We start from the raw sequence: 10,686 nt of genomic DNA, 5'->3' as shown, positions 1-10,686 counted from the left end.
ATGCCTTACCGCCGGCTAGAATGTAAATCTCTAGCCGAATGGCACTTGGAATACTTTGGTTTTCTGAAGTCGCCTGAAGTTTCCTCGTGAGGCAACTTTGGGAGACTTCAGGAAAAACAAAGCGATCAAGAGTGCCATCCCACCGACGATTCACATTCTAGCTGGCGGGAAGGCATTGCTGGGAGATTAGTCGCCCGAAGAAGAGGGTCGATTTGTCTCTGGGCAACTAATCTCCCCAAGAAGTCACGTGTGCCACCACCCTAAGGGGTTACTTACCTAGTCTAGTAATGACAGGCAAATTATATTGTTTGTTTGTCTGCACACCTGGCTCTGAATTTGTGAATTACTTCTGTTTGAAAATGATGGTATGAAATTATTTAGAAGATAGCTGATTTTCTTATCTGGTAACAATCCCCAGTCATAGAAAGTCTTAGTTCTATACAGTCAGGTGCTGACAGCACATAAAGGAAATGGATAATACAAAACATTTTATTTCTTTTAATGAGCCTTTACTTTTAGCAGATAGTTATTGTGGCTTTACACTGTGGTGACTAGTTTCTCTTTCTACAGAATGAAGTTTTTGAAAAGCATTTTAGAGTGGATTTTCATGGAAAACTCTACCTGCAGGAGTACCTTCAGGTTCTGTGTTCTCAAGTCAGATGGAAAGCACCTTCATATTATGGTGGCAAGGTTAGGATAATGTTTTATCATACAAATGCTCATCATATTCCTGCTGTTTAATCACAGAACCCAGCTACCCATGTCAAAGCATAATGGGCAATTTGGTTTAGCAAAACAGTTTCTATATTTCATTTAATGGAGAATGAAGGCAATGTAAATAAATTAGGTCTCCAGCAGAAGCCCCCTCCTACAGGAGCCCATACTTCGTTATTTGCCACTAGCTAACAGAGAAGCTATGCAGGTTGCTATGCAGCTATTTTACAGTCAATATGTAAAATACATATATAAATAAAGCTTTTCATCAAAGACATACTTTTTTTAGTAGGGCGTGCTGTTGGATAAACCAATATTCAAACCAATAGCACATATACTGTGCTACTTAAAGATTTGTGAACCCTTTTGACTTTCCAAAATATCTGCATAAATGTGTCTAAAACATGATTTGTTTCACCTAAAGTCCTAAAACTACATAATGAGAACCCAGATCAACAAATGAGTCAAAAGCATAATGCTTGCTCATTCATTTATTGAGGGAAATGATCCAAAGTTACATATTTGTTGATGGCAATAGTACGTGAACCTTTGCTTTCAGTAACTGGTGTTCCTGAACAATCTTGCAGCATGTATGCATCAATACAGACTAATAAAAGATATGATTCACTTTTCTCCAAAAAAATACAGCACTGCATTTTTCAGATTACCTCAGTGTCTATTAAACTGTCATCTTCGATTATGTTCCAGCCAAACAAATCTAATCTTTTCAGATAATGTGTTATATTGAAGATGCTGACTTATGCAGCCCCAATAAATTTAGTTACAACCTATCTACAACTCTCAGTTCTTCTTTTATGGATGAAGATGAACTGCAAGTTTTGTTTTAGTATAGAAGTACAATAAAGAGTTGGTGGGGATGAAAATATTAACTGTTGGTACAGCAAATGGGGCATTTTATATGTCCCAGTGGTGCAGTTTTAATCTATTAAGCAGGACTTTGTTCCCAGTTTTTTGGTGGGAGATACCAAAACAATACTGAATATTAGCTTTTAGCATATGTTAGTTAGAAGTTAGTTTTTAAATTAATAAATAAGCATATTACAAAACAGACATGTTCCAAGGAATCTTTAACAATATTAAGGTTGCCAACAACTGCATTTAAAAAAAGGGACAAAATGTTGTTAAATTATTAATACCAGTAAGTTTTTATTAACATAGACAACCTACACATTCCTACTTGATCATTTATCGCTTTATCATGTATAGCATGATGATTGCTAGCAGTTTATCTAGTACAGTATACAAGTGACATATATTTTACTGCTTTCTCATGCTTTGTATGATTGGATTTCGACATAGCAAGCCCAAAGGCCGCAGGGCCCTAGTGCCTGCCCACCCTCAAGTGATGGAGCACTTGGCACTAAGTGTACTGGAATACGCTTCCCCTATGCTACTTAGAATGTGGCTGGGCAGCATGTCACACCTAAAATCTTAACGATCTAGGCCCGGGCCTAACCAGAAATCCAGGCCTTCACCTGTTGGTATCCGTCGGAGCCCTAGTGGTAATACATACAGGTGCGTTAAAGAACTACATGTCCACAGTGCTCTTTAAAATGCGACTGGGTGGCATGCCGCCACTAAATTCATTTCCGCCTTAATAAAGATCCTTATAAGACAAGGAAAGATTTTGGGGTGCCAAAAGGTAATCACATGCCTGATAATCTGAGCCAGTGCTCCTGTTAGCAGAAAACTGCATTGACTGGGGGTATTTTGCTTGAACATTTTATTTAGTTTTGCAATAGACATGAAGTGAACAACATGACAGCATCAAATCTACAATCACAAAAACGTGTTGCATAAGACACATTAGAAAAGTAAATACTGTACATAAGTAATCAAATGAACCAGTGAATGTAACTGAAAACAGAAGAGAAAGAGAAAAAGCCATTGTTTACAGGGAATACAAATTATTCAACCAGTATTGTGTCACATACAAAGGAACCTAAGAATTTGATCTTTGTTACTGGAATCAAAGACCTCAAAATAAAGAGACCGTGGACGTTTAATAGATTCTATAGACTTTTCTTTAATTTACTTCATTTTCAAAGCTTCCTGCCAACAAAGTTGATTTAGGTATGTAGTAATGTCCGATATTGAAGGAGTCTCCTTCTTTAGCCAATAGTTAAATAACTCTTTCTTGGAGGCAGCCATAAACAGGGTTATCAATGTCTTATTTCCTTGAGGGATAGAGTCTAGTTATGTTTCAGAAATATCCTATTATTATCAATATGCAGTAGTGTGAAACAGGGGGAGAGTTTAATGCTTGTTCATAATTTTGTTAGGGGGCCTATCGTCTTCCAGCGGGAGTAGTCCAGACCAAGGAGGAAGCCCAGGGGATCAAAGTCCAAGTTCGCAGTACAATTAGGGATCAGGCAAAGTCGTAATCAATATCCAGATGTTCAATAGGCAGGCAGATAAACAGCAAAGTCCTGATTCAGGCAGGGTCGAAGTCCAAAAATCAGTTCAGCACAAATTACAAAGCACCCAGGAATGTTCCAAACAAAACCTAGAATTGGGCATTGAACCCGTGACCTGTAAGGGTTTTTATGTTTGAATTTCGCGCCAAGCACGTGATGTCATCGCGATGGCGTCAGAGCGCCGGCATCGGAACACACTGCTGCTATCCACGTGGGAACCATGGACGATGCCATCTTGGATGTGCCGCTGAAGAGGGTGTACATGCCGGCTGGCGCTCCTGACAAATTTAGAATTCGAAAATCAAGTGACTTCCCTCCAAAAAAGACTAATCTTTGGACAAGACCAAAGATAATGGAATAAACTTACATCTCATTCCTCACACATAGGGCAATACGAATGGGGTCTAGTGGAATTATCTTTTGTAAATATTTTGCCATAGGCTAGATGAACTAATTTGAACTATTGAATCCTCCAGCTTTTAGCTAGGATTAAGTTGTTATATTGGTACAAATCCTTCACCAAGTCGGGGGGCGGGGGCACAGAATATTGTAAAAAAACTAGACCATTTGGTCGAGATTTCTGAATGTGGATGTGTGTCTGATCCAATTACATTCCAAAATCAAATAGAGAGATAATCTATTGTTATCTTAAGAGTGTGTTCTGGCGCACCACCCAGCAAACCTCTTCCTGCTTCTTCCTTTTCCACATGGGTGCACATGTGCAGTAAAGCTAAACTTTACTCCTAGAGTAGTCCCCTGGGCCAGCACAATTTTCTGCTAACAGGAGCACAAGAAGCATCAAAGGGTATCAGGTAAATGATCCATATCCTTTAAAACCGCAGACCAATGTTACAGAAAAAGTTTAATAAAAAGTCCAACACGAGAATACTTTTAAACTATGCCCACACAAAAATGTTTTTAATCATTGTACCCTTCGAAAACTAACCCCAAATAGTGTTATTATATAACACATATATATACTATCTATCTATCTATATATAAATATATATATATATATATATCTATATATATATAGATATATATATATCTATCTATATATATCTATCTATATATATATATATATATATATATATATATATATATATATATATATATAGATATATATAGATATATATAGATATATATATATATATAGATATATATATATATATAGATATATATATATATACACACACAGTATATGGGACTGCAAATGCTATCATTTGTATCTATTGATGCTGAAAGTTATAGTTTTGGTAAAATCTGGCTTTTGAATATGGATATATATATGGATACATTATTAGTGAATACATCAAGAAAGCCAGGGATTATGAACAATTCTTTCTTTTCTGACAATGCCATGCCTTTCACAAAAGTCCTAGAGGCTAGAAATGCCCCACGGGTACTCTACCTACCTTGCTCAGAAAACAGGAACAAAGAGTAAGTGATTCCATTATTATTTGAATTAGATTTTTTATAACCCTTGCAGTAATAGGAAAACCAAGGTATTAGCTGATCAAAGCTGATCCAAGCACCATCATTAACAATCAGAAATATATGTGACAAAAAGTAGGCATAGCAAAACACTTAGGTACAGTACCTTTGTATAATTATAATTAAAAAAATACAGGTACCTCTGTAGAATTACTTTGAGCAAGTGCCCTTACAGAATTTAAACTGAGATTTCTCTTGGCATGAATAAACATACAACGCTCCTGCTTCTTCTGTGCTAAATGTTGTCTTCAGATACCAAAAATGGCTAGATGGAGACTCCCTGGCAAGTCTCGGTTATTTCTTGATCTGATTATGCAGTTATAGACTGACATATTTTTTTAGAAACATCTACTGGGATATTTCAGCACTGTACTTTTTTTTTTTTTACTAACAAGGCTTAGATAAACAAATTCCAAGTGAACTGAGATTCCATGTAATCAACATTGTCCCTAAATTGATGACAAGCTGAAATAATTACAACAAGATGGAAATGCATTGGACTAATAAGATAGATACTGTACACCAAGAGCAATCTCTTTGGCCAAGAGGTTATAATAAGGAATATATGCCCATTTTATTTATATGAGTAGGGTTGCCCTGTTTTCTAATTAGGTCATAGAGCATACATAGAGTCTGTTAAATGCAGAAGTCAATGCTATGATTGTTTTTGAAATAGTTTTTATGTTTCTTTTTCAAGCTTAGGCAGGCTTGAAAAAGGAAAGGATAAGCCTCAAAATATTGAGTGGTCTCTGACCTTAAAAGAAGCCACATTTTTCTCCTTCCAAAAGAATGTTCTGCAATATTTTTATTATATCAGCATGGCCTTGAGCTGCAGAATCACTTTTAAGGATAGGCAGGGGTGCTATGGAGACAGAGGTTGGAAGGCGAGCCTTTCAGAGAGGAGCTGATACTGTACTAACAGGAACAGAGTGATGAGGGCATAGAGTCATGAATAAGGATGGTGCTGTGAAGAGGAATGGGCTGGATCAGAGACAGGAGCAGGATGGTGCAGGCAAAGCAGCAGAATCTGCAACAGGACAGGAGTGGGAGGTAGGGAGTGAGTGAAGACCAATGACAGGACAAAGACTCTGGGTCAGGACAGGATATAGCTGGTGTAGAACATATAAACGTATTCCATTAACTGGGTTTATCCAGTCAAATCTAGGTACTCAAAAATTCCCCATTACATTACTTGCCCCAAACTAACAGCCTTTTTTATTTGCAATAGGAGCTTGGCCTCTTCACTTACATTAGGGGGTCTATAGCAAATTTCTGGATTCTTTACAATCTGTTAAAAGCTACACCCATAGGACTCAGCTCCCTCATTTTCCATTATCACTTTGTCATCTACAGGTATATTTGCTTTTAAATCCTGCTTAACAGACATACCCCTCCTCCTTTTCTATTGCCCCTGTCCATCTGAAACAAAGTATGGCCCGCTATATTTACTGCCCAGCTGCGTTGCTCGTTCAGACATGTTTCATCATTGCCTATCTCATCATATATCTACTCCAGCACCAGTAACTCCAGCTTGTAAATTTTATATATATAAACTTGTGGACCTCCCTGTATTAATTGATACTCCAGAAATCTCGATAATGGACAGCACCTTTTTGTATGAATAAAAAGCCTTTATTGTTACATGGCTTACGATTTGATACCCCAACCGAGTCTCCACCTCCATTTTACCCACTACCTCATCCAACCTTCTCATCTTCCACAGAATTACTCATTGCCCTCACCCCCCACTCCATGCTTAATTTAAAATCCCACCAACCCTCTAGCCATCCCTGGCAAAGAGCCTTTAGCTAATTGAAAAATCAGCCCAGTTCTCCAGAAATCTAACCTCTACACCAATCTCTCCCTATACACAAGTGCTTTTTAAACGAACATTTAGTAACAATGTTTTTTGTTTAGATAAGTTAATTTCTAATGGATTGCTGTTCTTCGGTTCCCAGTATTTTAGCATACGCAGTTTTCCGCTTCAGGCTAATAACTGAAGCTCATTCAAGAAGAATAAGAAAGCGCTGACTATAAAAGGGCTTCCAAACTTTGGATTGCCAGTTGTAAATAAAAATCTGCTGCAAAGTATTTCTTCCCTATGAGTTTGATTCCTTGATTTTAATTTATTCTGCCCATTCACATGAAATATCAATGTAGAAAGGAACACACTGCAGCAGAACTACACTGATGAAGCATTGCAGATTAAAAAAGTACTTAATAGTAACTTAGTTATGCTGCAGTGTGTTCCTCCTTCCTACACTGGCAAGCAATTGTTTTTTAAATTGTCCTGAAAGCTGCAACACCAGAATCAGAATGAGTATACGTGTGAATCATTCTGAAAGCATTTGAAAACTCTGAATTACAGGTAGGCCATCTTCCATAGACTCCATTATTTTTAGCAAATTCAGTTTTTTAAAAATGATCTCCATTCCCTCTGTAATAATTAAACAGAACCTTGTACTTGATTATAACTAAGCTGCATAAATCCATATTAGTGACACAACAATCGTATTGGGTTTATTTAGGGGCCTATTTATTAACATCACATTTTGTGGTCGCATTCTAAATGGAAACATTCTTAAAAGGGGGAAAAAATTTTTTGAGATTTATTATGCTCCAAAAATGCTAAAAATCCCAAAATATTCCAACTAAAACATGCCGAAGTCAAGTCAATGGCAGATGGTCCCTTATACAATCGGAAGATGTTTTTTGCCTTCATGATTTTTGAAGGTTTCAGGCTGTTTGACACCGGTTTTCATTCAGTAATCCAAAAAATGTATGGTTTTCGTTCGATAATCCGAATAATTCGAGTTTTTCGAAAGACAATTCGAAAAAGTTTCATGATTCCAATTGTCACACGATTTTTTCGATCAGATAATTTGATAAATTAAGGCAATTCATGGTTGGGAGTCTTTTTAATTAAAAGACAAAAAAAAATCGAGTTTTAGTAAATAGGTCCCTTAGGGGCATATTTAACAAGGGTCGAATTTTGAATTGAAAAAAATTTCGAAATTAAAAAGACCAACCGAAATTAAGTCAAAGTTATTTTTGGTCGAATAGGTCAGTTTTCGATCAAATAGGTCTGTATTCGGCCGAATTCAAATCACACGAATCGAAGGAATAGCGCATTCGATCGAACTCGATGCAAAGTTTTTCCCCCAAAAAACTTTTATTTTTCAAAGTCCACTAATTGACTCCAAATAGGTTCTAGGAGGTTCCCCATAGGCTAAAACAGCAATTCGGCAGGTTTTGGATGGCGAAAATGGTCGAAGTTGAATTTTAAAAGAGACAGTACATGATAAATTTAGATTTTCGAATTTTTTTCAAATTCAGATCGAATTTGGACTAATCCCTATTCGAAGTACACAAAAAATAGCTTGAAATTCAATTTTTTTTTCAGTCGAAAATTCCCCTCGACCTTTGATAAATCTGCCCCTAAATGTTTAAATGATTTTCAGCAGATTTAAGGCATGGAAATCCTATTTATGGAAAAATAGATCCTATACCTGTATATTGATAACCCTACTGATCTGATTATGCTTATAACTAAATTAGGATTTGTAGAATTTTCCACAGAAGAAAGGGTTTATTTGTTAGACAAATACCTTTGTAAGTGATGTATGAAGATTGTATAAAATGTTGCTGAAAGGCAATAGTGGAATCACTCATGTGAAAATTCTTCCCTATACCATCTACAATACATGTTCTGGTATAGTTTGAATATACCCATCCTGCCTTCATGTTTGCATTTCTTTATCTTTCCTTGACTGATTCCATAACTTATAGACGCTGCTGCTTGGCGGCAGCATTGTAATGCACAGTTACAAAACTCCAAATGCATTTAGAATAGCTTCAGCAAGTAAACACTGAGTTTCTCATAAATGGGTTTTCTTCTTTACTTTTCTTACACTTACCATTTGAATTGCTGTTCTCGCAATTCCTTTCTTGCTATCAATTTTCAAGAGATCTATTTTGGGTTATTGGTGAAAAAAACTCTTATTCTGATAATGTGCTAAAAATGTGTGCATTTTCAGAATAAGTTTATTTTTGTTTCTGAAGAATCTTTCATTTGACAACTCTCACAATGATTTATCACAATGTGCTGCTTAAAACTGGTGGGAATAATGAGCAACACGAATTTCAATACTTCCTTAAGGCTAAACGAGTCAGCAGCAGCCCCAAATTGCAAGGTAGACACTTTTATTTAAGTTCATACACAAGTGGAAACTTGTATGCAGCTACTATAACGAGGCCAATGGGGATTTGGACTTATTTATTTAAAGCTTTACGAAGCAAAAAAATGCCCCCCCCCATATGTTTAGCAGTGCAAAGAGAACATTAGCATAACAAAGTCTCTATATATAGTAAACTAGAAATATTTTAAAAGACTGCTTTTTGTCACTTCTAATTGGAATAAGGTGTATTCAGGCATTGTTGGATGTAAGTCTATTTTGCATTCTGCTAATAATGCGGATTATCCAGCTTTAGCATCAAATTTACAGCATAACTGATGCACATATTGAGATTTCCGGGCAGCATTTCAGATCAATGCGTGACAGCATTATATTTCCTGCCTAAATCCCTATTGCACAAAGGTTATTGCCTTCCAAATAGCCTCAGATTTCATAGCTATCCCAGAATATCTTAGCAATATTTATCTAATGAGGAATTGAGATGCTTAAGTCATTATACAAACTATCTTATAGTTTAAAAAGTTTAAAAAAGTTATAGTTTAAAAAGTTTTAATTATGTCCATTCCCCCAATGTATTATTAGTAATAGAGGTACAGTAAATTTGGTTTACATAATTTATTGACATATTTATGGCTTCATTTTGTTTCTTAGCATTTTAAACACTAAAGGGCACATTTACTAAGCTCGAGTGAAGGATTCGAAGTAAAAAAACTTCGAATTTCAAAGGTTTTTTTTGGGTACTTCGACCATCGAATAGGCTACTTCGGCCTTCGACTACGAATCGAACTAAAAATCTTTCGATAGTCGAAGTACTGTCTCTTTAAAAAAAACTTTGACTACCTACTTCGACATTTTAAACCTACCGAGCATCAATGTTAGCCTATGGGGACGTTCCCCATTAGATTTCTAAGCTTTTTTTGATCGAAGGAAAATCCTTCGATCAATGGATTAAAATCCTTCGAATCGTTTGATTCGAAGGATTTAATCGTTCGATCGAAGTATTTGCGGTAAATCCTTCGACTTTGATATTCGAAGTCGAAGGATTTTACTTCGATGGTCGAATATCAAGGGGTTAATTAACCCTCGATATTCGACCCTTAGTAAATGTGCCCCTAACTGTGTAGCACTTACCTTGAACCAACAAGACCAAGACCTCTATTTACTAACATGGAAGTAAATTGGCACCAATGCCACTAGTATACATCAGCAATAGCTTTAAATGAAAGCAACAGTCTAGCTGTGGTGGGTTATAGCACTGGTTCAGGGTTGCACCAGTTTTAGTAGTGAATAGTGATGGGCAAATTTTTTCGGCAGGCATGGATTTGTTGAGAATTTCCGCATTTCGCCACCTGCAAATTTTTTGACTACTGCGAAAATTCATCATGCACGTAAAATAATTGTCGTTCAGCAAAATAATTTTGACGGCCATTGACTTCAATTCGGTTATTACATTTTTTGCCGTTTCACAAATTTCTTTCAGAGTTCTGCGAATTGGGACAGATTCACCCATCACTAGTAGTGAATGTTTTTTTTATATCCTTAAACGAGGCACACCAAAGAAAAGGGATCTTTAGTAGTATATCCCTATTGCAATGGTTACCAAATTATGGCACTTGGATGTCCTTGAAACTATAGTAGGGCAGGCCCAGACTGTCAGTCTGTGGATTCTGTTAAAAACCAGAGGGGCTGCTGTAAGATTCCATTGACAGTCATTATTTATTGGGCTGGTAGGGGGCTGACTTGGCCTTTGTGTACCTGAAATGCCAGGGCGTATTTTAAATCCCAGTCCAGGCCTGTAGGTGAGTGACTGTTACATTCATGTTTTCAGATATTGGTAACCTTCT

Source organism: Xenopus laevis, chromosome 5S, assembly GCF_017654675.1.
Source record: "Xenopus laevis strain J_2021 chromosome 5S, Xenopus_laevis_v10.1, whole genome shotgun sequence".
Taxonomy (NCBI): Eukaryota; Metazoa; Chordata; class Amphibia; order Anura; family Pipidae; genus Xenopus; species Xenopus laevis.
This window is presented reverse-complemented; position numbering follows the sequence as displayed.